The sequence below is a fragment of the Mustelus asterias genome, unplaced genomic scaffold (assembly GCF_964213995.1).
Source record: "Mustelus asterias unplaced genomic scaffold, sMusAst1.hap1.1 HAP1_SCAFFOLD_35, whole genome shotgun sequence".
NCBI lineage: Eukaryota > Metazoa > Chordata > Chondrichthyes > Carcharhiniformes > Triakidae > Mustelus > Mustelus asterias.
Genome location: NW_027590117.1, coordinates 4,670,748 through 4,698,328, shown reverse-complemented (window position 1 = coordinate 4,698,328; position 27,581 = coordinate 4,670,748). Strand labels below are relative to the sequence as shown.

Sequence of the window (27,581 nt, the reverse complement as noted above, 5' to 3'; positions counted from 1 at the left end):
GTTATGTCACTGGGCTGGTAATCCAGAGGCGTGCACTAATCATTGGGAAGACGGAGTAAATCCCACCATTGGTGAAATTTAATTCATTGATTAAATCAATCTGGAATTGAAAGCTAGTATCAGTGATAGCGGCCTTGAAACTGTCGCCGATTGTTGTAAAACCTCATCTGGTTCACCAGTGCACTTTAGATAAAGAAGTCTGCCCTCCATGTGACTGCAGACCCAGAGCAATGAGGGTGACTCTTACCTGCCCTCTGAAATGGCCGAACAAGCCACTCTCAGTTGATGGACAATTTGGGAAAGGCAACAAATGCTGGTCCAGCAGGCGACACCAACAGCCCATAAAAAGTAGAATAGTTATGTCGAAAGAGAATGGCCTGGTAACGGATTGAGAAACTGGATGCTTCTTCTCCTGCAATAACAAGGCTGAGGGGGGTCTGATGCTGGGCTGTAAATTAGTGAAAGATTTTGAAAAATTTCATTTCGATACAATAGGCCAGAGAAGGGCAGATAAAAATGTATCTCACTCTCATTGATGGTTGGTGGTTTTAGCACAATGATGTACATGCGACCAGCGTATCAGCGAATCCTAAGAGTGTGAGAGAAATTCCATCAGTAATGCTTCCCCGCCATCCTCCAGATTGAAGCGAGGCAGCATTCATGCTGGTGACTGGGAGGAGTTTGTTACTCATCGTTGAAAATGGCCAAAACATATCCCTCAATCTACAGCACGCTTTTATGAGGCAGAATGGCGGGAGAGAATAAAGCAACAGAGAAGAAAGCTCTGTGGCCCGAGAATGGGCCTGTTCACTCAGTTGAAGACCCATGGCAGTAATTCACGGCCCTGACTGGGTGTCATCCTCAAATCAAGAGACAGACAACGATAACAACTGCTTGTTACAAAATAACTAACATAAAAAAGCCACGTCCAACATTAATATTGTTAAAACTTCCCGATAGTCTGAACAATTCTTGTTTATTTATACCTCTCTGGTCTGTGAGCTTCGCTCTTCCTGGGTGTGCTGACATCTACTGGCCGCAACCCAGAACTTCAACAAAGGGAAGACGTTCACGTCAAGTGAGGGTGTTCCAGGAATAGGTCAATATGAAGAATTAATAAAGGGGTGTGATTGGATAAACCTCGTAATTTAATCATTAAATCCACTTTAGAAATCAATATTAAATTATCATTGAGTCGGCAGCATTTGCAATTTGCTATCGTCCAGAGCATTGGCAGTTGGCTCGTTGGTCGAGGGGTATGATTCTCGGTTAGGGTAATATTAGTATGCCAGTGCTTCCGGGTTTAAAACCCGGACAAGCCCAGCGATCGTTTATTAAATCGGGAGCAGGTTTGAGGTCATGAGAAATCATTGCAGTGAATATGTCACCCCAGAACACGAGAAGAAACGATCACCAGATTTAAATTTCGTTTGACCATCCAAAGGTACTGGAGGATATGACACGGGAAATTTGCGAAGAGACTGGAAATAATTTTGGGTGGCACAGTGGTTAGCACTCCTGCCTCACAGCGCCAGGGTCCTACGTTCAATTGCGGCCTCGGTTCACTGTTTGTGTGCAGTTTGCACGCTCTCCCCATGTCTGTGTGGCTTTCCTCCCACAGTCCAAAGATGTGCGGGCTAGGTTGATCGGCCATACTAAATGGACCCGATTGTCAGCGGGATCAGCAGGGTAAATGAGCGTTACTGAACTAGGACCTGGGTGGGATTGTAGTCGGTACACACTCGATGCACCAAATGTCCTCCCTTCTGTACTTTCGGCATTCTACGATTGGAGACGATTAGCACAGCTGCATTTAATGGAAAGCTGGATAAGTGTTGGAAGGAGAATGGATTTCAGATACAAACAGATAATGTTACATGAAATAGTTGGGTGGAGGATCGGGTCGAGCAGTTTAAGAATTCGAAAAAATGGTCTCAATTTCACTTAGGTATCTTATTTATTGAATCACTCCAGATCTACAAAGTGTCTGAGAGACTGGGAGACATTTAGTAATTCCCCAATCACAGGATGAACAAAACACAGGGTGATACAGAATGAATCATTCACTCATATACATCCACTGAGATTGCCAGATAGACAATGAATTCCACACTCAAATCCTGCACCACACACTAAGTGCGACAGAATGGTTATCACACCCATACACACAGAATAGTTACAGCACAGGAAAAGATCATCCGGCCCTTTGTGTCAGGGAGTTGGCTTTTATATAGAAGCTCAGTTATCCCAGCCCACATCATGAAAGCATGGCAGCAAAACTTGAAGAAGACACAATATATGTCGTTAAGTAATTTGTGGAGAGTGCGTAAGGAGCTTGCAGATAGCTGCAGACAGGTTTTGTACATGGGCAGAAACCTGGCAACTGGAATATAATGTGCAGGTACTCACTTTGGCAGGAAGATAACAAAATCAGATTATTACTCAAATATAGAACGGCTGCAGATTTCCAAGGTGCAGAGGGATCTCGGTGCTCGAGTGCACGAGTCACAAATAATTAGTATGCATGTTCAGCAAGGAATAAAAAAGGTTAATGGAATATTTGATTTGTTACAAGCATTTCAGCGTGTGAGAAAAGAATGTCATGCTTCAGTTGTACAGGTCATTAGTGAAGTATCTCGCATATTGTCTGAAGTTTTGGTGTCCATATTTAATGAAGGGTGGGAATGTGTTGGAAACGGTCCAGAAGAGAATTACCAGTCTGATATCATGAATAGTTCGACAGTGCAGAGACGATTTACTAGGTTGATCAGAGGAAAGGTTACGCAGACTGGCTGGGCGTCTTTGTCCCAGAGATACTCCGAGTGGGAGGTACCTTGTTCAAAGCACCTCAGATCTTGAATGGTCTTCACAAGTTGCACGTGGAAGTGATGTCTCTATTTGTGTGTGAATCCAGAACAACAGGCACTTAAAGAAAACTGAGCTTCTTCTTTTCGGATGGCAAATTCTGTTCTCTCGGAGCATTGAGCGACTTTGCAACTCTGCCTCAGAAGGCGGTGGAAGCGGGGATATTGAATATTTTTAAGCCGGAGGTACATAGATTCTTGTTTGGCAACAGAACCAAAGGTTATCGGGGATAGATAGAAATGTGGAAATCGAAACACAAACATATCAGCCATGATCTGAGTGAACGGTGGGGTAGGCTTGTGGGGCCGAATGGTCTACTTTTGCTCCTATTTCCTCTGTTGATGTGTATGTCGCCTGGTTGTAAATTGCCCTTGAACAGGATTGCTGAAATGCACCAATACTCACGGTTCACTCGGAGCACCGGAATGAAAGTAAATTATGGAAAAATTAATATCAGACCGTGGGATTCCCAGTTCTGTCAGACTGTATGGTTGCCTCCGGACTTTTGCAGAGATATTTTCTCTGCAATGAGTTCTCGGGAGCTCAGCACTGCTTCGGCTTTCGCTCATTGTCGCCCTCTTCATTGCAAGGAATTATCTTCTAAAAAAAAGCCTGCCTGGGCTCGTCCGGGATTTGAACCCGGGACCTCTCGCATTTTAATGCTACGCCCAAAGCAAGAATCACACCCCGAGACCAACGAGCCACCCGTTGGAGCTCAACGCAATGAAAACAACTTTTCAATGTATCCCAAAGTTTATCAACCATCTTTTCACAACGCAATTGTTTATCAACCACTTTTTCACAATGCAGCAGAGGTGTCAATGAACAATGTTCTATTTCACTGCCTGTTCTCGTGAAGATCAGAAGGAGTTATATCAATTTTCACTACTCGCCAAGTCAGCCGATGGTTGTGACTCGCCAGTCCCGTGTGTAATGTCATTCTGCCAGTCAGTTGGCATTTTAGGAGAAATTCGAAGTCATCCTGACTTCATCAGTGGCCTCATGGTTAAGGTGTGAGTGATGTGAATCACGATGTGATTGAATGAGCCTCTGTTTCAGTCTTTCCGCGGTGAGTTTTCATGCTGAGGAGAAACATGTGGGACATGGCCTGGGAATGTTTCACACCGCTCCATTCCTAACATTCCCTGACCTGATGGGATAGAAATTTCCTGTGTTTGCAGCAGCTACATTTGAAACAGGTCCCATCTGGCTGGACATCCAGGAGCGATTGTGGGGGGAACCTTCCTCCCCAATTCTTCATGGGTAGAAAATCAAATGGAAGGAGACGGTTTACAAGTTTCTGAGAAGTTGACGAAATGGTCGAGTGGTTTTGGCGATGGTCTGTTTATCGATTGTATTCTTCACGGGTGGGTGCAAAACCCACTCTCATCATGAATCGATGGAACGTTTCATGCATTGCTTCTCTGTATTTGAACACACTTAGCTGTGTTCTTCCACACTTTCTCTGAACTGATATGATGGGAATCAATGTCGCTGAGAGAAACTACAATTCCGACATTGAACATTTGGTTGAATACTCAGGGTTTAAGACAGAGAGGATCATGTTTCCCTTTAAATCTGCTGTGTTTTCTTCATTTTCTATTCCTCGATCATGGTCTGCAAAGACAGCTAGTCTGCTTTGAGCGGAACATATATTGATTGGCTCAGCTCCTTGCATGTCACCGACTCGTTGGTCCAGTGGTATGATTCTCGCTTTGGGGGATTCATAGAAGACAGGAGCAGGAGGAGGCCATTTGGTCCTTCAAGCCTACTCCACCATTCATTACGATCATGGCTGATTGTCCAACTCAATAGCCTAATCCTGCTTTTTACCCGTACCCTTTGATCCCTTTTGCCTCAAGTGCTATATCTCGCCGCCTCTTGAATACATTCAATGTTTTTGCATCAACTACTAGCTGTTGAAATGAATTCCACAGGCTCACCACTCTTTGGGTGTAGAAATGTCTCCTCACCTCCGTCCTATACAGTCTACCCTGAATCTTCAGTCTGTGACCCCTGGTTCTGTATTCCCCCAGCATCGGGAACATCCTCCATGCATCTGCCCTGTCCAGTCCTGTTAGAATTTTACGTCTCTGTGAGAATCCCCTTATTCGTCTGAACTCCAGCGAAAATAATCCTAATCTAGTCAATCTCTCCAACCTGCTATCCTCGGAATCATCGTGGGAAACGTTCGCTGCACTCCCTCGAGAACAAGAACATCCTTCCTCAGAAATGGAGACCAAAACTGCACATAATACTCAAGGTGTGGCCTCACCAAGGCCCTGTATAATTGCAGCAACACATCCTTGCTCCTGTATTCGAAACGTCTCGCAATGAAGACTAACATACCGTTTGCCTTCTTTACCGCCTGCTGCACCTGCATGCTTACCTTCAGTGATTGGTGCACAAGGACACCCACCTCCCGCTGCATAACCCCCGCTCCGAATTTACAGCCATTCAGGTAGTAATCTGCCTTCTTGTTTTGCTTCCAAAGTGAATACCCTCACAGTTAATCAAATTATACTGCACCTGCCATTGATTAGCCCATTCACCCAACCTGTCCAGATCGCTCTGAAGGATCTCTGCATCCTCGTCACAATTCACCCTCCCACCCAAATTGTTATCATCTGCATACTTTGAGATGTTACATTTTGTTCCCTCATCCGAATCATTAAAATATATTGTGAAGAGCTGGAGTCCCAGCACCGATCCCTGTGGCACACCACTGGTTACTGCCTGCCAAGTTGAAAAGGACCCATTAATTCCTACTCTTTGTTTCCTCTCTGCCAACCAACTTTCTATCTATCTCAATACACTTCCCCCAATTCCATTGCTTTAACATTGCACGATAATCTCTTGTGCGGGACCTTGTCAAACGCTTTCTGATAGTCCAAATATACCAGATCAACTGTATCCCTTTGTCAAGTCCACCGGTTATATCTTCAAATAATTCCAGCAGATTTGTGAAGCATGATTTCCCCTTCTTAAATCCATGCTGTCTCTGTCTGATCCTGCCGCTGCTTTCTAAATGCTCTGCGATAAATCCTTGATAATGGATTCGAGAATTTTCCCCCCTATTGATGTTGAGCTTACTGGTCTACAGTTCCCTGTTTTCTCCCTAGCTCCCTTTTCGAATATTGGAATGACATTCGCTACCCTCCAATCTGCAGGGACTGTTCAAAAGTCTATAGAATCCTGGAAGATGACAATGCATCCAGTATTTCTGGAGCCACTTCCTTCAGTACTCTGGGATGTTGATTATCAGGCCCTGGGGATTTATCCGCCTTTAGCCCCTTCAATTTTCCCAGTACCATTTCTCTACTGATATTAATCTCCCTCAGTTCTTCCCCCTCACTAAATCTTGTCAGTCGTAGGGAAATCATTGGAGAGGACCCTTCGAGACAGGATTTACTCCCACTTGGAAATAGGTGGACGTATTAGCCAGAACAGCATGGGTTTGTGAAGGAGAGGTCTTCTGTCACTAACTTGATCGAGTTTTTCGAGGAAGTGATGAAGATGATTGATGAGGGTAGGGCAATGGATGTTGTCTACATGGACTTCAATAAGGCCTTTGACAATATTCCCCATGGCAGACTGTTGCAGAAGGTGATTGCGCTTGAGATCAGAGGTGAGCTGGCATGGTGGATACAGAACTGACTCGATCATTGAAGACAGAGTGTAGAAGTGGAAGGGTGCATTTCTGAATGGAGGGCTGTGACAAGTGGTATTCCTCAGGGATCAGTCCTGCGACCTTAGCTGTTTGTAATATATAGATAAATGATCTGGAGGAAAATGTAATTGATTAGTAAGTTTGCGGAAGACACTATGTTTGGTGGATTTGTGGATAGCAATGAAGACCATCGGAGGATACGGCAGGATATATATCGGTTGGAAACTTGGGCAGAGAAATGGCAGATGGAGTTTAATTCGGAGAAATGTGATGTACTGCATTTTGGAAGGTCCAATACAGATAGGAAATATACAGTAAATGGCAGAACCTTGAAGAATATTGATAGGCAGAGGGATATGGGTGTACAGGTACTGCAAGTGGCAACGCAAATGGAGAAGTTAGTCAAGAAGGCATACGGCATGCTTGTCTTCATTGGCCGGGGCATTGAGTTTAAAAATTGGCAAGTCATGTTGCAGCTTTATAGAGAGATTGGAGAGATTGACTGGATTATAGAAACTTAGTTAGGCCGCACTTGGAATATAGTGTTCAATTCTGGTCGCCATACTACCAGACGGATGTGGAGGCTTTGGAGAGGGTACAGAAATGATTTACCAGGATGTTGTCTGGTATGGAGGGCATTCGTTATGAGGAGAAGTCGGGGAAACTTGGTTTTCTCACTGAAACGAAGGAGGTTGAGGGGCGACCTGATTGAAGTCTACAAGATTTTGAGTGGCATGGACAGAGTGGATAGTGAGAATCTTTTTCCCCAGGGTGGAAGAGTCAATTACCAGGGGGCACAGGTTTAAGGTGCGTGGGCAAGATTTAAAGGGGCAAGATTTTAAGGTGCGTGGGCAAGTTTAAAGGCGCAATACGAGGCAAGATTTCTACACAGAGGTTGGTGGGTCCCTGGAACTCACTGCCGGGAGAGGTAGTGGAAGCAGGGACAATAATGATTTTTAAGCAACGTCTTGACAAATACGTGAATAGGATGGGAAAAGAGGTATACGTCCCCAGAAGGGTAGGGGGTTTTAGGTCAGTCGGACAGCATGGTCGGTGCAGACTTGGAGGGCCGAATGGCCTGTTCCTGTGCTGTAATTTTCTTTGTTCTTTGTTCATTCACGAATATTCCAGGCATTTAATTTATAACCTCTTTTGCGAAGACAGAACCAAAGTATGTATTCAGTTGCTCGGCCATTTCTTTGTCTCCTATTATACATTCCCCCGCTTCTGCCAGGAGGGGACCTACATTCACCAACCTCGTTATCTTCACGTATCCATAAAAACTCTTAGTGTCATCCTTTATGTTCCTTGCAATCTTACTTTCGTACAGTATTTTGCCCTTCTTAATCAATCCCTTGGTTATTCTTTGGTGAAGTCTAAATTGCTCCCAATCCTCAGATCTACTATTTCCCTTGGTCAACCTGTATGCTTCTTCCTCAGATCGGATATTCTCTCTAATTTCCTTTGTAAGTCATGGATTGGACCTCTTCGCCATTTTGCTTTTGTGCCAGACCCGAATAAACAGTTGCTGCAGTTCCCCCATGCATTCCTTGAATGTTTGCCTTTGCCTATCCACCGTCATCCCTTTCAGAACTCTCCCCAATCGAACAAGGCTAACTCACGGCTCACATCCTCATAGTTTCCTTCATTAAGATTCAACACCACAATCTCCGAATCAACTACTCCACTTTCCATCTTGTTAAAAAAAATCATTTTATCGTTGCTTATCCGCAAAGGTTCTCATACAGCTAGATTTGCAATTATTCCCTTCTCAATATACAGTACCCAGTCGAAGATGGCCTGCTCTCTGGTCGGTTCTCAACATATTGTTCAAGAAAACCATCCTGTATACACTCCAGGAATTCCTCCTCGCTGGCATTGTGGTTAATTTGATTTGTCCAATCTTTGTGCAGATTAAAATCACCCATTATCACCGATATTCCCTTTTCACATGCATCTCTAATTTCGTGTTTAATGCCAATCCCAACATCACCACTGCAGTTTGGGGGTCTATATAAGACACCCACTCAGGTTTTTTTGTCACTTGCTATTTCTCATGTCTACCCATACAGGCTCCACATTGTCAGAGCTAATATCCTTTTTCACTGTTGCGTTTATTTCTTCTTTAACCAGCAGTGCCACTCCACCACTCTTCCCTTATGACTATCCTTCCTAAATATTGAATACCCTGGGACATTCAATTCCCACCCTTGGTCACCCTGCAGCTGCACAGTGGCAGAGTGGTTAGCACTGTTGCCTCACGGTGCCAGGGAACAGAGCTTGATTTCTGGCTTGGGTCACTTTCTGTGTGGAGTTTGCACGTTCTTCCCATGTCTGCATGGATTTCTTCCAGGTGCTCCGGTTTCCTCCCACAGTCTGAAAGACGTGCTGGTAAGGTGCATTGACCCAAAAAGGCGCTGGAGTCTGGCGACGAGAGAAATTTCACAGTAACTAGTAAAACTCACCTGATGAAGGGAAAGTGCTCCGAAATCTTGTGCCTTGTGCTACCAAATAAACCTGTTGGACTTTAACCTGGTGTTGTGAGTTTTCTTACCAGACCGAAGTTTAGACGTAAGAGAGGGACACAACAAACAAAAATTGTTCACATTGTATTGAACTGGGACAGAGGAATTTCGAAATGCTAAATGTGTTGGCCATACCAATTCGAAATCTACCAGTACGCTGCTTTCTTCTGTATTCATCATTTATATACCGATAAAGCAACAAGGCTATGTTTTTTAAGTGTAAGTATTAGTACCGGTATGTATTTTCTTTTGAACCAAGTGGCATTTTGAATCATTATTGTTTAGCATAATTAGAATTTCATTATGCAACAGTTTAATTATTAGTACAAACTTATTAAAGCATATATTACACAAAGTTTCACCTATTTCTGATTGGGGATGGTATACAGAGAGAAACTTGCTTTTCTTGATATATATTACTGAACTATATCTGGGTGTACAGGTTTCAATCTCAAAATTTGCCAGTGGTCCAAAACATGAAAATATTCTGACCCTTAGTGAGAAGGGTATTCATATTCTTCAAGAAGATACAGACAGGCTGGTGGAATGGGCAAACAAGTGACGGATGCAATTCAATTAATGTAAGGAAGTGTGAGGTGATGCATTTTGGTTCGAAGATCGAGGAGAGGTGATATAAAATAATTTGTATAACTTTAGCTTTCCTCATCCCAATTGCACATTTACCGCGCCAAGATGCCACAGTCTATTCACCCTTGTCAGAACCCATCGAATAAAGTCTACATTTCACCGTCTACTTGTGCAGTGATCATTAAACATTTAGCACTCCCACTTTCCTTTGTACCTTCGCTCTGCAACGACTCCCTGCTCCGTCTGACAACTCAGTCAAAGTCGCACCTTCACTTTGTGAACTGTCCATGGTCGTCTTATCCTGCCCAGTCCCCATTGTGTTTCATTCTGCCCAGTTATATTGCCCAGATTGCACGCTGTTCCAACTTTTTTATTTTCCATTAATAATAAATGAATAAATAGAACCATCCTTTGAATAAACACTGTCACCTTTCAATGCTTAGCGTGTGAGTTCATGAAGTGCTGTGTGTGATTCCCGCCTTTATGCTTCTGTTGAAATTTAGTCAAAGGAAAGTTATCCAAATATATCTTCAATTCTCCTTCTCATTCACAAAGAACTGAGCGGGTGATGGATACAGTTTCAATAGTCGCTCTAAAAAGATAGAGAATGGATTTACAAATATAAAATCCAAGGGTGACATCAATGCCTGAAGCCGTTTTCAGGCTGTGACGACGAGAATAACAATGTACATTATCAATTTTAATTGTTCAAACTCATATGCTGGAGCATCCATTGTGAATGAAAGGAAACTTTAAACTGTGCAGTTGTGCTGTGCTTCAGGAGCTTGTTTTACAGAAATCTCCATTAAACAAAAGTGTTGCCTCATCTGCTGAGCATTTCCAGCATCTTGTGTTTTTGTTTCAGATTTCCAGCTCCCAGCTTTGCGTTGTGTTCTGTGCAGGTGTTTTACTGCAATTGGGAACAGGTTTTGATCCGCCCTGTGACAGATGGAGTAGAATGCGTCTCCCGACTATGAAGCATGTGAGATTAGACGCCAAGCTGTACGGAGAATGAGGAAGAGAGAGAGAGGGAGGATCATTCCGTGATGGACAGATTTTCTGTGTAAAGGGCACAAAGGTGTGTATTTCCACAGCTGTTTTACCAGACATAAGATGTCCCAACATAACTTGCAAACAATGAAGTTCCTCTTTACTGTTCCCGACATTTTAACTACGAGGTTGTTGAACTTACCAATCGTTTCTACATTGTCAAGAATCCATATGTGGAGCATAAACTCCCGGCACGCGGCTCTGTGGCGCAATGGATAGCGCGTTGGACTTCAAAGTAATGTGCAAATTAGCCATTCAAAAGTTGCGGGGTCGAGTCCCACCAAAGTCTGACTTTGGGTCGGATTAGAAGCAAGCGGTTTGCTGCTTCATTGTTGTGATTGAGCTTTGGCACCGACGTTTCCTTCTCTCCATTCTGTTTCTGTTAACTCGACTCCCAGGGAAACCACTGACTCAAGAAGAAAACTTCATCCCCAGTGGCTTTCTTAAAGTTTGACACAACGTTCGCTGATTGCGTTAGAAATAGTAACATATTTTTCAATTAGATATGTTGCTTCTTTTGGAAGATAAAGCAGATTAAAGGACACACACACGCAACAACAAAAACTTATAAATAACTGCAATCAATAAATAAATATCCGTGCCCTGCAGGGTGGTGGTGTTATTCTGATGTGTCTGCTGCGCTTGTCCTTCTAGTCTGTAATGGGCGTGGATTTGGAAGGTGCTGGCAAAGAAGCTTTGCTGAGTTGCTGCAGTGCATCTTGTAGATGGTGCACACTGCTGCCATTGTGCTTCGGTAGTGAAGGGTGTGATTTTTTTATGCATGGGAAGCGAATTAATTGGGATGCTTTGTCCTGGATGGTGCCAAACTTCTGTAGTGCTGTTCAAGCTGTATTCGCCCAGGCAAGTTATCTCAGCAAACCAGGTCATCCGGTTTCCTCCCACAAAGATGAGCAGGTTGGGTGGATTGGCCATGCTAGATTGCCCTTTGGTCCCCAAGGTGTTTGTACAGGTAGATTAGCGGGGTGGATGCGTGGCGCCGTGGGGATATTTCCTGTGTGCAATTCTCTGTCTGCGAGTCGGTATAGACTCGATGAGCAGAATGGTCTCCTTCAGCACTGTCGGGATTGTATTAATCGAAGGCCATTTGACGGTTAGAAATTCCCGGAGGGAAAAAATGAAAATCTGTGTTTGAAGAACTTGCAGCATTGGGTTAATTGCAGATTAAATGTTTTTTTACTGCAAGATGATGAAAATACCTGAATCGTGTAAGTAGACTTTCGAGATATTCGTGGGGAGTCTGGAAATATGGTTTTGTTTCATCTGTGGAGATCATGCACTGGAATGGGAAAGGCAACATGGACTAGCAAGAAACGGACATTGTGACTTACGCAATTGCAAAGATCACGTGAAAGAAGTCAAGGCTCTAACTAGATTTGAACTGAGAATCATCTGTTTACTAGAAAGGCGCTTTATCCAACTAAACCCCAGAGACTCTTGGGACAAGCGAGCGCTGGAAAAACGTTCCTGATCTTGTGGTATTTGTCAAAAAAGAGACACTTCCAGTGCATGTTCACACTGATTTGAAACGAGGGTCATGCCTGCTACCGGAAAGGCGCTTTCACCAACTAAGCCACAGAGCTTGACACTGCTACTCGTGGTACAGCGGAATGCTGGAAATACGTTCCAGATCTGGTGGTATTTGTGAAAAAAGAGATACGACCAGACCTGGAACGTAACTGTGAAAATAGAGATAGTTCACATTTCGAATGCAGACATTTCACGGGAACGACCGTTTCTCTCTCCACAGATGCTACGGGATCTCGGAAAGATTCATGAAAGAAAAATATTTGAATCCTACAGCGGTCTATTGAGACTGCACCGATTTCCCCATAAACCTTTCAAATCCGCCTTGCCCCGACATTGAACAAGCACATCAGAGGGAATTGCACACATCACTCAGTGAAACACTTCCGCTAAACATTAAGCGGTTTATCTTGAGCTGGTTCCATTTACTGTTTTCAGATCCACTTTTGCTATAAAAGTAGCCGTGTTCAGGATGTGATTCATACACACAGTTTTCTGCTCTGAAGGCCATTCTGTGGCGCGAGGTGATTTCTTTAAAATACTTCATTTAAACGGGATATGTGTGTCGCTGACCCGGGAAGCACATATTATCCAAATTAATTATCTTTGAGTAATTGGTATGAATTCATTCTGTAGCCACTGCAGTCCATGTGGTATCAGAACATGCACTGCTGTTAGGGAGGAATTTCCAGGATTGTGACCCATCGGAACAGCAATATGTTTCCAAGTCAGGATGATGTGGGTTTCGGAGTGGAACTTAGAGCGGGTCGTTGTTTCTCTGCGTCTGTTGCCCTTGTGCTGCCAGGTGAGAGATTTCTTGGGTTTGGATGGTGGCTCGCGAATGAGAAATTAAGGTCAGGAGTGAGATTTGAACCCTCTCCTCCAGTGGAGATTGTGACCTTGGACCGCTCGGCCATCCTGACCAGCGACGTCAATGTTTAAAATCTCTGCACAAATCGATTTGCATTCCATCTTTATTGTTATGACATTTAAAACTCTGTCTCCGACTTGACTGATTGAGGATGAACTGATCACTTATTTTGAGGTTCACGAACCATGTGAAGGTAAGACACAGAGTTCCACAGGTTTGAAGGGTGAATAGTCCAGCACCATTCCGTATTCTTCATCCAAATGAGAAACCCGAGCTGACAACCGATTCAAATTAGGACACCAGCTTTGGGTAGGAGTTGCCACCATGAAACCATGTGATTTCAGAAGCTCCAAAGCAGACTTAGTTTCATTTGCGGCACTAGTGGCAGATTTTGTCTTTCCAGAATCGGTCGTTCCGCCATGAAAATTAGCGCCGGGTTAGGTGGAATGGTCAAGTTATATTGCCCCTTAGTATCAGGAGCATTAGCATGTTAAATACGTGGGGTTACTGGGATAGGGCCTGCATGTTGTTGGCACAGGATCGATGGGCCGAATGGCCTCTTTCTGTACTGTAGGTACTCTATGAAGTTCGGGGTGGCAGTTTCACTTTTCTGAGAATATTGATGACTGTTCTCTGATAACATTAAAACTTCTAACCAGTCAATGCCTGTTTGAGAACTGGCCATGCATAGGGCTGACATCGAAACGGTTCATATTGAATTAGTTACAGCAAATTGATTCTTGAAGATGTGTGAATATAATGCTTTCAGAGATTGTCATATCTTCTTAAAAGATCAGTTGCGCTTGTTTTCCGTTTGTTCAGAAATTTTGTGAATCTATTTGGAGCGGGTGCAGTTGGTCAGTATCTGTGCCTCTTGCTTGGCCAACTACGCGGCAACAGCAGGTCCATTCCTGTCCAGATGTGTGGACACAAACAGCAAATCCAAATTATTGTTCACTGCCGCCATCTCCTGGCTGAACGCAAGTTAACGATTCATTCAGAACCTTTTTTGGATTGGAGTGAAATAACATCAACGTGGTACTTTACCGATTAAAATGATTGTAAAACATGATATCAATCAAATTCCATGTTCCAGAGATCTGCTTTCTGATTGGGCGATCCTGCTCACCCCGATCTACGGAAAATGTAAAACTCCGCGAAACGGAACGTCGGTTATAGGATTCTCGAATCTTTGATTTCTGTGCCAATTCGTTCCTTGTGTATTAGTTCCGTAAATACAGGGGAAGTTGCAGAGTCAGGTGAGCGATGGTGGTGTCGTGGTGTCTGTGCGAGCAGTTGACCAAACGCCAGTTCCTGACCATCACAGTGGTGACTTATTTAATTAGCTATCGCAGGTCAGAACAGAAGAGGGTCACTCCTAAAATGGGACTCACTGAATATTCTTATTATCAATGAGTTACGAACGGTAAATCCAGCTTCAATTTGCTTTCAGTGTAAACTTTGTTTCAATGGAAGAACAGGCCTCAAAACTAATCAATGAGTTCTCAGTCAGAAACAACAGTAAAAAAGGTAAGTTAAACAGTCCAGAAAAACGAGACAAGCCAAGTTCAGTTTATGAACGTGTGCTTTGGACACACCTGGTGTCTGATGAAATCAGCAATTCAGGTAGTTCCATAATTATAACTAATGAAATTAACGGGCACTAAAACAACACAGCGATGGTGGTATAGTGCTGAGCATAGCTGCCTTCCAAGCAGTTGACCTGGGTTCAATTCCCGCTAATCGTATTAATCAATTGTCACCTTATCCACGGCTTCTTGCGTTTCAAAGCATGTGGGCACAAACAGTTCGAACGCAATGTTTGCCGGTTGTGAATTAAAATAGACTTAACTTGTTTTTTTTGCCGATGTTAAATTCGGCTTCAATTTTTTATGCTGAAAAAAATATTGAAATAGACGAAAAGTCTCTGAACTAATAAGTGAATTCATAATCAAAGATAAAGATACCAAAAAGAGAGAGACAAACAGATTTCACCTCACACGCTGTGCTTTGCATAATCTGGGTGCCTGACGAAGTTGCTATGAATGTTTCTGAAGTGGTTACATCATTCGTACGGATAAGCCGCTGTGGTGGCTGAGCAGTTAAGGTGTTGGACTCGAACCACAGCGGGGATTCCATGCGCAGGTTGGAAACCTGCTCGCAGCGGTTCTCATTTGAAATGTTTAATTAGCTTCTCCAGGGCAGCCCACGGGAATGAATCGTAATTTTCAGTATTTTTTTTCTATGAAAAGCTGGACCTGTGCTGTGAGCCGGGCGCAGGAAGTTGGTATTGGAATGGACACCAGGGTGTTCTCAGCTGGCATCTACAATATGGGCCGAATGGCTTCTGTGCTGTAACTTCCATGAGAAAAATCATAACGTGAAAGAAAATAAACATAGCAGCATAAGAGCAAAACAAGATCTCTTGTCAGAGTAAGATTCTTATGTAATGACACACAGGACATAAGAAAAGCATTTCACCAGAATGCATTGAATGAATGAGAAATTCAAAATGCTGGGGATATGATATGACATCGTGTTCATTCAAACACATTGCAACAAGCTGAGCGTTCGGTCTTCCTGGTGATAACAGTTTGGGAATGGAAGGAGCACGTGAAAAATAGGGAGGAATAGTCATATTGGGACGTTAGTGAAAGAGGATTCTTGAGAATAATAAGACATCAATGGAAATTCCATGTTAGAATTGATTTCAAGATGTCTGGATTAAGTGCTCGCTTTTCCCAGGATCCCAAACACAAGCGACAAATTGATGGTATATATTCAGAGATGAGAGAATATTGCAAATAAACCGATGTTGCTTTAAAAGACGTCCAATCATTTCTGACAGATTGAATCGAGCTGGACAGCTCGTTCAGAAAGCAGTTGTTGTCTTGTTTACGCACACGATATATTTCTGGTACAATATGCACCAAGCCGACAAGATGACAGAGTCATATAGTCATAGAGGTTTACAGCAGGGAAACAGCCCCTTCGGCCCAACTCGTCCATGCCGCCCTTTTCTTTAAAACACCTAAGATAGTCCCAATTGCCCGCATTTGGCCCATATCCCTCTGTGCCCATATTGCCCCTGTAACTGTCTAAACGCTTTTAAAAAGACAAAATTATACCCGCCTCTACTACTACCTCTGGCAGCTTGTTCCAGACAGTCACCACCCTCTCTATGAAAAAAAATGCCCCTCTGGACTCTTTGGTATCTCACCCCTCTCAACGTGGACCTATGGCCTCTAGTTTTAGGCTCCCCTAATTTTGGGAAAATGTATTGACTATCTAGCTAATCTATGCCCCTCATTATTTTATAGACCCCTATAAGATCATACCTCAGCCTTCTACGCTCCAGAGGAAAAAGTCCCAATCTACCCAGCCTCTCCTTATAATTCAAACCATCAAGTCCCGTTAGATGCCAGTAAATTTCTTCTGCACTCTTTCTAGTTTAATAATATCCTTTCTACATTAGGGTAACGAGAACTGTACACAGTATTCCAAGTGTAGCTTTACCAAGGTCTTGTACAACTTCAACAAGACGTCCCAACTATTGTATTTCATGTTCTGACCAATGTAACCATGCATGCTGAATGCCGTCTTCACCAGTCTGTCCACCTGTGACGTCAGTTTCAAGGAGCTATGAACCTGTACCCCAAGATCCCTTTGTTCTGTAACTCTTCCCAACGCCCTACCATTAACTGAGGAAGTCTTGCCTGGTTCAATCTATCAACATGCATCATTTCGCATTTATCTAAATTAAACTCTATATACCATTCGTCAGCCCACTGGCCCAATTGATCAAGATCCCGTTGCAATCAGAGATAACCTTCTTCACTCTCCACTATGCCACCAATCTTGGTGTCATCTGCAAACTTACTAACCGTGCCTCCTCTATTCTCATCCAAATCATTAATATAAATAACAAATAACAGCGGACCCAGCATCGGTCCCTGAGGCACACCGCTGGTCACAGGTCTCCAGTTTGAAAAACAGCCCTCGACAAGCACCCTTTGCTTTCTGTCATCAAGCCAATTTTGTATCCATTTAGCTACCCTGGATTCCGTGAGATTGAACCTGATGCAACACCCTATCATGTGGTACCTTGTCAAGGCCTTGCTAAAGTCCATGTAGGCAACATCAAGTTCACTGCACTTGATTACCCCTTCAAAAAACTCAATCAAAATTGTGGGACATGGTTTTCCACTCACCAAGCCATGCTGACTGTCCCTAATCTGTCGTTGCGTCACTAAATGCCTGTCGGTCCTGTCTCTCAAAATACCTTCCAACAACTTACCCACCACAGCTGTGGGGCTCACTGGCCTGTAATTCCCAGACTTTTCCCGGCAGCCCTTTTTAAACAATGACATATGAGAGTGTGTGGAAAATGTGTGTGAGAGTCAGAACTGGATCCGAAATGAAACCAGTGGTGGCGGTACAGAGTAATTTAAAGACAGAGAGCGGACGGAGCAGAGACAAGCTGCTGTCAGCTCCCGGCTCCGCCAGCCTCTCTGTGTTTGTCTCTCCTCACAATCTATCCCATTACAATTAAAACTTGACATTTCGCATTCTCAGACTAATTATTTCTGTTACTGAAATCCGAATATTTCCTGTTGAGAAAGTTCCATCCCAATTCCGGGCAGCAATTTCCATTTCAACCCGTCTCTTTGCTGCATTGATCGCGCTCTCTCAGTCCAGCGCTGACTTATTCTCCGTTTGTCAACTGAAATCTTGCAATCGACGAACATTTTCCATTAAATTTTCTCTTCAGGCCTGAGCAAGGGAACAGCGCGATCCTATGCCAGGAAATCTTGCGATTTGACACCAGAAGGACGGCGAGATCCGGCGCTGAGGGCGGACACACAAACACAATAACATTAGTCTAACCCAGCCGCCCCTTCAACACACTCTCTCTGACACAATATTCACATTTGCACATTGACAAGTCAAACTATGTCTCAGTTTGCGTGGAGGACGCGGAAAGTCTGCAGAGAGATTTGGATAGGCTGAGCGAGTGGGCGAGGATCTGGCAGATGGAATATAACGTTAGCAAATGTGAGGTTCTCCACTTTGGAAGAAATAATAGTAAATTGGAATATTATTTAAATGGAGAAAAATTACATCGTGCGACTGTGCAGAGGGACCTGGGGGTCCTTGTGCACGAATCGCAAAAACTCAGTCTGCAGGTGCAGCAGGTGATCAAGAAGGCGAATGGAATGTTGGCCTTTATCACGAGGGGGATAGAATATAAAAGCAGGGAGGTCTTGCTGCAACTGTACAAGGCACTGGTGAGGCCGCAACTGGAGTACAGTGTGCAGTTTTGGTCCCCTTATTTGTGAAAAGATATATTGGCCTTGGAGGGAGTGCAGAGAAGGTTCACCAGGTTCAGACCGGAGATGAGGGGTGTAGCTTATGAGGAGAGATTAAACAGATTGGGTCTGTACTCGTTGGAGTTTAGAAGGATGAGGGGTGACCATATAGAGACATATAAGATACTGAAGGGGCTGGATAGGGTAGAGGTGGAGAGATTCTTTCCACTTAGAAGGGAAACCAGAACTAGAGGGCACAGCCTCAAAATAAGGGGGGGGGGATGCGGTTCAGAACAGAGTTGAGGGGGAACATCTTATCTCAGAGGGTAGTGAATCTCTGGAATTCTATGCCCATTGAAGTGGTGTAAGCTTCCTCGTTGATTATGTTTAAATCACGGGTAGATAGTTTTCTGATCGATAAGGGAATTAGGGGTTATGGGGAGCAGGCGGGTAAGTGGAACTGATTCTCTTCCGATCAGCCATGATCTTGTTGAATGGCGGGGCAGGCTCGAAGGGCCAGATGGCCTACTCCTGCTCCTATTTCTTATGTTCTTATGTTCTTATGTTCAGATTGACAGCTCCCAGGGCAGGCTTTCCTCTCTCGCTCTGTGCTGTGGATTATCGGGGATTAGTTGGAGTTTCACAGCTCAGTAACTGTTAAAGCCTCTGAGGCCGGCGATGTTCACTGTGTCAGTTCCCCAGATTCGGGGGTTGCAGCCAATCAGAGCTGTGCCTGGGTTACCCCGGAACTGGTTGAAATGATGATCTTGTTCACAAGCTGAATTCTATATGATCAGATGAAGATACATATTATGTGCATTCAGACACTAAACAATATTCAGCCTTCATATAGAGTTGATGAGAGTGGGTGGAGGGATAGACAGAGACAGAGTCTGCTCGGCTAGATAATGTATCAGTGCCAAAAGTCCTTGTAAATTCCGGTTTGGAGAAACAGAAACTGCAGTCTTAGCTCTGACTAATATTGTAGTAGAAACACATTATTCATCCCACAATCAGGAACAGTGCTGCATTCTGATAGAAGGGATGGAAAGAGGCAACAGAACATAGAACCCCTGCAGTACAGAAGGAGGCACTTTGGCCCATCGAGTCTGTACTGACGACAATCCCACCCAGGCCCTATTCCCATAACCCCACACATTTACCCGTCTCATCCCACTGACACTATGCATTCAATCCATGGTCAATCAGCCTAACCCGCACATATTTGAACTGTGTGGGGAAAACGAGGGAACCTGGAGGCAACCTATGCAACATGGGGAGAAAATGCAAATTCCAAGCTGACAGTGAACTGAGGCCGGAATGGAACCTGTGAGGCAATATGTTAACCACTGTGTCAATGATTGTGCCACCCTGCCACTCTGAATGCTCCAGTTCTACACAGGATTGCAGGATCAGAGGAACCTGAGGTTTAGAGAGATCTTTGAACGTGAGGAGATTTTGAGTGAGTCGTTCGGGAAGTGGATTGCATCTTCGGCCTCATTAATTAGGACACTGAATATAAAAGAAGGGAAGCTATGCTCAATCATTATAAAGCTCGGATCAACTGCGGCTGTTTTAGAATCACAACGAGACCTGGTAACCACACTTTAGAAATTGTGTGAGGGTCCTTAGGAGGGAGAAAAGGAGATTTACTGGTTTGGACCCAGCGATGTGAGATTTTAGCTACAAGGTTTGGTTGGATAATTCGGAGCGTTTTCTCTTTGCAGCACACGAGATTGAGTGGTGTAAGAGACGTGTAAAAAACATATTGAACTAAGGCACATAGGGGAAGTTGCGACATTAACTGCGAGCATGGAGATTCGGGGATAGGTGTTGAATGTTTAAGGCAGGATGTGTAGGAGGCATAGGATCCCTACAGTGCGGTAGGAGGCCATTCTGCCCACTGATTCTGCACCGACTCTCTGACAGAGAATCCCTCCCCATCCCTGTAACCACACGTAATGACCCTGCTAATCCCCCTGACACTAAGGGTCAATATAGTCTGGCCAATCCACCTAATCTGCACCTTGTTGAAACTGGGAGGAAACCGGAACACCTGAATGAAACCCAGGCAGACACGGGGAGAACGTGCAAACTCCATACAAAATGTCATCTGGATTCGAAACGTCAGCACCTTCTCTCCTTACAGATGCTGCCAGGCCTGCTGAGATTTTCCAGCATTTTCTCTTTTGATTTCAAACTCCACACAGACAGCACCCAGGAATGTTAGAAGTGGACTTTAGTTTTCTGCAGGTTAGAGCAGCTGGAGATTTCCCTTCGAGTTTCTGGTATATGGAAAGCAGCGGAGCATCCAAAAATAGAACTGAGAATGAATATAACCACGGTAGTTATTCACATGGCAATAACACCCTCTGCATCAATACATGTGCTGATCGCGTGGCCTAATGGATAAGACTTCGTGATTACGCTGTTATCAGAAGATTGTAGTTTCGTGTCCTGTCACCGTCGCTTTATGCAGAAAAGATCCGGAAAACCACCATGTTACTTATCAACTATTAGTTTAGCATTTTCTTGCAAACATTGCAGGGCGCCTTTTCAGGAAGTATTTCATTGTTGTCTGCTTCATTCAATTTTCTCATATCATTAATTTATTGAGCTCCTGAGAAATCAATCTCATCTGTGTAATCTTAATAAATTATTGATGCTCCCGAATGGAGCAACAGGCTTTGCAGCAATAGATTTCATAGAATTCTGTGGGGAGGGGAATCTATTCTCCTCAGGAAGAGGTTTAATAATGAACTGAATGAACTGTTTTTGTTTACAGGGATGAAAGGCAATGTCACTGCGCTGGTAATCCAGAGGCCCGCACTAATATTTGCGGACACGGAGTGAATCCCACCATGGCAGCTGGTCAAATTTAAATTCACTGATTTGATCAATCTAGAATTGAAAAACTGGGTCTCAGTAATGGCCGCCTTGAAACTACCGTCGATTGTTATAAAACCTCATTTGGTTCACCAGTGCACTTTAGATAAATAAGTGTGCCCTCCTTACCTGGTCTGGGCACATGTGTCTCCAGACCCAGAGCAATGTGGGTGACTCTTACCTGCCCTCTGAAATGGGCGAGCAAGCCACTCTCAGTTGAAGGGCAATTCGGGAAGGGCAACAAATGTTGGTCCTGCAGGTGAAATCCACAGCCCATAAAAAGAAGAATCATTAAGAACAAAGGAAAGGCCTAGTAAAGTTTTGACTGTTTGCATCTTTCTTTTCTTGTAATAACAAGGCTGAGGGGTGGCCTCATTCTGGGCTTTAAATTAGTGAAAGATTTCGATAAAATGGACCAGAGAAGGGCAGATAAGAATGTATCTCACTCTCTCATATATGTCGTTGACTGTTGGTGGTTTCAGCACAATGAGGTAACTGCTCCAGTGTATCAGAGAATCCTAAGTGTACGAGAGGAATTGTACCAGCAATGCTTCCCCGACGTCCTCCAGGTTGAAGCGATTCATTCATGCTGATGACTGGGAGCAGTTTGTTAGTCATCGTTCAAAATGGCCAAAATCGGTCCCCCAAGCTGCAGCACGCTTTGAGTCACAGGATCTTAATGATGAGGCAGAATGGCGGCAGAGAAGAAAGTAACAGGAAGCTAATTCTGCGCTCTTGATCCCACTACCTCGTGGGACATCCTGTCCCATGTGTCCAAAGATCTGTGGGCCGAGAATCGCCCCGTTCACTCACATGAAGATCCATAGGAGAAACTTACGGACCTGAGTGGATGTTATCCTTGAATCGATGGACAGCCAACGACAACAAATGTTTGTTACAAAGTAAATGCCATTAAAAGCCACGTTCAATATTAGTGTTGCTAAAACTTCCCATCGCCAACAGAACATGAACAAGTGTTGTCTGTTTGTCCCTCTCTAATACGTGAGCTTCGTTCTACCCGAGTTTGCTGGCATCTACTCGCCGAAACCAGAACTTCAACAGAGGGAAGATATTCACATAAAGTTTCGATATTGCAGGAACAGGTCAATATGAAGAATTAATAATGGGATGGGATAGGACAGACCTCGTAATGTAATCAATAAATCCACTCTAAAAATCACTGTTAAATTATGATTGGATCGGCAACATTTGCAATTTGCTGTCGTCCAGAAAATTGGAGATGATTAGCGCAGCTGTAATTAATGGAAATCTGGAAGGAGGGGTGTGTCGAGCAGTTTACCAATTAGAACTAATTGACCCAATTTCATTTAGGTATATTATTTATTGAATTACTCCAGATTTACAAAGTATTTGCAAAGACAGAGTCACACAGAATGAATCATTCACTCATACACACCCACAGTGACTGACAGATAGACAATGAATTCCACACTCAAATCCTGTACCACACACCAAGTGACACAGAATGACTCCTACATCGATACACATAGAATAGTTACAGCACAGGAAAAGATCATTCAGACCTTTGTGTCTGGGAGTTGTCTTTCAATAGAAGCTCAGCTACCCCAGTCCACAGCATGAAAGCATAGGAGCAGAATTTGCAGGAGACACAATACATCGAGGAAAGTGAGTTGTGAAGAGGACAGAAGGAGCATGCAGCTAGTTATAGACTAGTTCTGGACATGGGTTGAAGCCTGGCAACTGGAATATAATGTGAAGTTATTTATTTTGGCAGAAGGAGTACAAAATCAGATTATTACTCAAATATAGAACGGTTGTGGAATTCGAAGTTGCAGAGGGGGTCTCGGTGTTCTAGTGCATGAGGCGCAAATAATTAGTATGCAGGTACAGCAAGTAATAAAGAAGGTTAATGGAATGTTTGCTTTATTACAAGCAATTGACCATGAAAGAAACGAATATTATGCTTCAGTTGTACAGGTCATTTGTGAAGTATCTCGACCATTGTGCGAAATTTTGGTATCCATATTCTATGAAGGATGTAATTGCGTTGGAAACGGTCCAGAAAGCTTTACTAGTTTGATAACTGAGTGGGTGGACAGTGCAGACGAGATTTACTAGGCTGAAAGGTAACGCAAACTGGCTGAATTGGAGGTAACTTGCTCGATGTACATCAGACCTTGAATTACCTTCACAAGATACACGTGAAAAGGACGTCTCCAGTTGTGGGTGAATTCAGAAAAACAGACACTTAAAGAAAACTGATCTTCCGCTTTTCGGGCTGAGGTGAGGAGAATTTTGTTCTCTCAGAGTATTGTGCGACTTTGGAACTCTCTGACTCAGAAGGCGGTGGAGGCAGGGTACTAAATATTTACTAAGGCAGAGATGGATAGATTATTGTTCGGCAACAGAATCAAAGGTTATCGGAGGTAGATGGGAATGTGGAAATTGAACCACAAACAGATCAGCCATGATCTTATTGAATGGCGGGGCAGGCTCGTGGGGCCGAATGGCCTACTTCTGTTCCTGTTTCCAGTGTTCTTGTGTATGTATCCTAATTGTTAATTTCCCCTGAACTGGATTGCTGAAACGCACCAATCCTCAAGGCTCAGTGGGAGAACCAGAGTAATACCAAAATGTGGAAAAAATAAAACAAAACCGTGGGATTGCCAACTCTGTCAGACTGTATGGTTTCTTCTCTGCAATGATTTCTCGGGAGATGAGCTCTGCCCCAACTTTTGTTCATTGTCGCCATCTCCATTGCGAAGAACTTTCTTTTTACATTGTGTCTGGGATCATGCAGGATTTGAACCGGAGACCTCCAGCATTGTAATGTTATTACCCCAAGCAAGAATCATGCCCTCTGGCCAGTGAGGTGAGCCAGCCGCTACATGAAGATCCAGTGCAAACATACTTTTATTGTCTCCCTAAGCTTATCAACCATCTTTTCGCAACGCAATTGTAAAATCAGAAATGTTAATGAACAATGGACAAAATGCTGGAAAATCTCCCGGGTCTGGTAGCATTTGTAAGGAGAGAAAAGAGGTGACGTTTCGAGTCCAGCTGACCCTTTATCAGAGCTAAAAGGCAATAGAAGGTGACCTGCTGGGATGGAAATTTCCTCTGTTTTGCAGCAACTACATTTCCAACATATTCCATCTGGCTGGGCATCCAGGAGCGATGGTGAGGGTGACCTTCTTCCCCAAATATTCATGGATCGAAAATCAAATGGATGGAAGCCTTTTTCCAAGCTCCTGCGTGACTGAGGAGATGGCCGAACGGTTTTAGCGATGGTCTACACGGGTGAGTTTAAAACTCACTCTCATCATTAATCTACGGAACGTTTAACAAATAACTTCTCTGTATTTGAACACATGCAGCTGTGGTCTTCCACACTTTGCTCATGTCGGTTCTTCACAACAATCTTTGAACTGACGTGATGGGAATTTCTTTCGCTGAGAGAAACTACAATCCCAACATTGAACATCTGGTTGAATTTTCAGGGTCTAAGACAAAAAGGATCACATTTCCCCGTGAGTCTGCTGTGTTTTTCTTCAATTTTCCATTGTTATGACATTGTCTGTAAAGACAGCTAGTGAGCAGAAGTGTATTGGTTGAGGAGCCTGCTTGCCAGCGGCTCGTTGGTCTAGTGGTATGATTCTCGCTTCGGGGATTTCGTCGTCTAATCATGCGAGAGGTCCCGGGTTCAAATCCCGGACGAGCCCTCGCTTGCTGCCAGTTTTGATCCCAAATGCTGGTCGTTTATCTGAACAAAATCCGTTGCGTTTTAGATGGCGGGACTTACATATCTCGAGATCAGGTTTGAAATCCTGCAACACCTCGCGACAATTTTCCCAATGCTGCACATGGAGAAAATGAAAAGTTTTCAAGAATGTTCACCCACGTAACCAGACTGTAAACTTATCCCAATGAATCAATCAGGACTGTCCATTGCTTATCGCGTCAGGGATTCTTGCATCGTGTGTTCAATTGTATTTTAGTCAGAAAGAAATTGCAGTCTGACAAAGCTGGGGGTCACAGTTTGGTTTTGAATTGATTATATTTTAACTCTGCTCCAGGCATTTCACTGAGCAGGAAGTGAATCTTTGTGATGCTGTTCGGCATTCCACTCCAGAGGCAATTAACTCAGTGAAGAGGAGATTTGTAGAGGCTGTCCGTATTTGATTCGACACGAGGACCGAGTGACATGCATCTAAGGATACTGAAGGAAATGATCTGTAATTGCGAAAAAATTGGAAATAACTTTCCAATTTCGGATTTAGTAAGGTAACAATGTTTTCAACTAACTATCTCGAGTATTTTGAAGTGGTAACCGAGAGTGTTGATGAGGGTAATGCCGTTCATGCGGTTTACATAAACTTCCAAAAGCATGGGAATTTTTGATGCGGCAGATTAAATTAAATGTATCAAAATGTGAATTGATCTGTTTTGAAGGAAGTTCCCAGATTCAAAACATTAAATACATGGTGCAATTCTAAAGAGGCAAATAAGTACATACATCTCCCAAGTTGACAGGGATTGGCATAGATGTTTAGAGCATGGAAACAAACCCTTCGACTCAACTTGTCCATGCCGCCCTTTTTTAACGACTAAGCTAATCCCAATTGCCTGCGTTTGGTCCATATCCCTCGATACCCATCTTACTCATGTAACTGTCGAAAAGACAAAATTGTCCCCACCTCTATGACTACCTCTTTTTCCAGACACGCACCACCCTCTGTGTGAAAAAATTGCCCCGCTGCACCCTTTTGTATCCACCGCCCCCCCGCTCCCCCGCCACCGCCCCCCCCCCCCCACCCGCCCGCACTCACCTGAAACCGATGCCCTCTAGTTTTAGACTCCCCTACCTTTGGGAAAAGATATTGACTGTCCAGCTAATCAAGGCCACTCATTATTTTGTAGACCTCAATGAGACCACCCCTGAGCTCTAGAGTAAAAAATCACAGTGCATCCAACCTCTCCTTGTAACTCAAACCATCAAGTCCTGGTAGCATTCTGGTAAATCTTTGCTGCACTCTTTCTATTTTAATAATATCCTTTCTATAATAGCGTGTCCAGAACTGTACACAGGATGGTGAGCAGAGTGATTATAATAAATCAGACGGTGCCTTGCTTTTTATTAATGGGGCACAGAGTACAAAAGTATAGAAACTATGTTAAGCCTGCATTTAAATCGAGTTCGGTTTCAAGTGGATATTGTTTCCATTTTCTGGAGAGCAAATTTTAAAAAAACAATATAAAAGATTTCAGAAGGTAGCAGAAATGTTTCACCAGAATAGTTCAATTGATGAAGAACTTCAGTTCCTGAGAATGGTTGGATACGCTGCGACTTCTCTACTCAGAGAAGAGAAGGTTCAGAGGAGAATTGGGAAAAATATGCAAATCCTCATGGGAGATTGATAGAAATTTGTTCTCATTGTTAGTAGGATCGAGACCCAGAGGGCAGATATTGGAGGTAATTGTCAAAAGAAGCAATAGCAGCATCAAGTGACAGTGTAGGACGGTGATATGCTTCCAAATCAAGATGGTGAGTGACTTGGAGGGGAACATTTGGGTGGAGGTGCTCCCAGGTATCTGCTCCTCTTGTTCTTCTAGATGGTCACGATCGTGGGTTTAGAAGCTGGTGTTTAAGAGTTAGGAGACTGGATCAGAAAGTAATTCTACTGACAAATTAAAGATCTTTTACAGCAAGATGTTTGTTTAAGTCACAGTTTAAAACCAACTCTAACAAATGAAGCAACTTAACTATAAACAATTGAACAATATTTAAAGAAGAAAGTAAACAACTAGAATTACTAATTTTCATTGTTTTAGTCCCAAATAAGCAACGTTCCTCTTGAAGGAGCAGCGCTCCGACAGCTCATGATTCCAAATAAAACTGTTGGACTTTAACCTGGTGTTGTGAGACTTCTTAATATGCCCACGTCTGTCCAATGCCGGCATCGCCACATCAGGGTCATAGTTAAACTGCGTTTTTCATTATCTGCTGCTGTGTGGGGGTTGGGATCTTTCTCATTCTGTCTGTGGAACTGTGCGTGCACAAGCGATTTGGTCTAACCGTCAGCTCCCGGATCTGTAAATTAGTTGGAATTCATTCTGTATTTGCAAGCTCTGGGATTGTAAACCAGTTGATGCATCTCGTCATTTTGAATCTCCGATATATTTTTTTCAGCGTCGCTGACTGGGCCAACCTTTTTTTGTGTTCATTCATGGGGCTTGGGCGTCACTGGCTGGCCAGCATTTATTGCCCAATCACAGTTGCCCGAGTGCAG

The 27,581-nt window shown here is 43.6% G+C and overlaps 2 protein-coding genes and 1 non-coding gene across 3 annotated transcripts in view; 2 read left to right on the top strand and 1 right to left on the bottom strand.

The window, feature by feature from the left end:
* The window catches only part of LOC144482285 (uncharacterized), an 872,976-nt gene that overhangs the window by 245,170 nt on the left and 600,225 nt on the right, over positions 1 to 27,581 (top strand). The gene's annotated exons all lie outside the window — the stretch shown is intronic.
* LOC144482277 (uncharacterized) overlaps positions 1 to 27,581 on the bottom strand; it is a 411,284-nt gene that overhangs the window by 198,942 nt on the left and 184,761 nt on the right. The window lies entirely within an intron of this gene.
* trnap-cgg (transfer RNA proline (anticodon CGG)) lies at positions 24,924 to 25,013 on the top strand. The gene is given in 2 exon segments: positions 24,924 to 24,959; positions 24,978 to 25,013. It is a non-coding gene; the product is annotated as a tRNA-Pro (tRNA).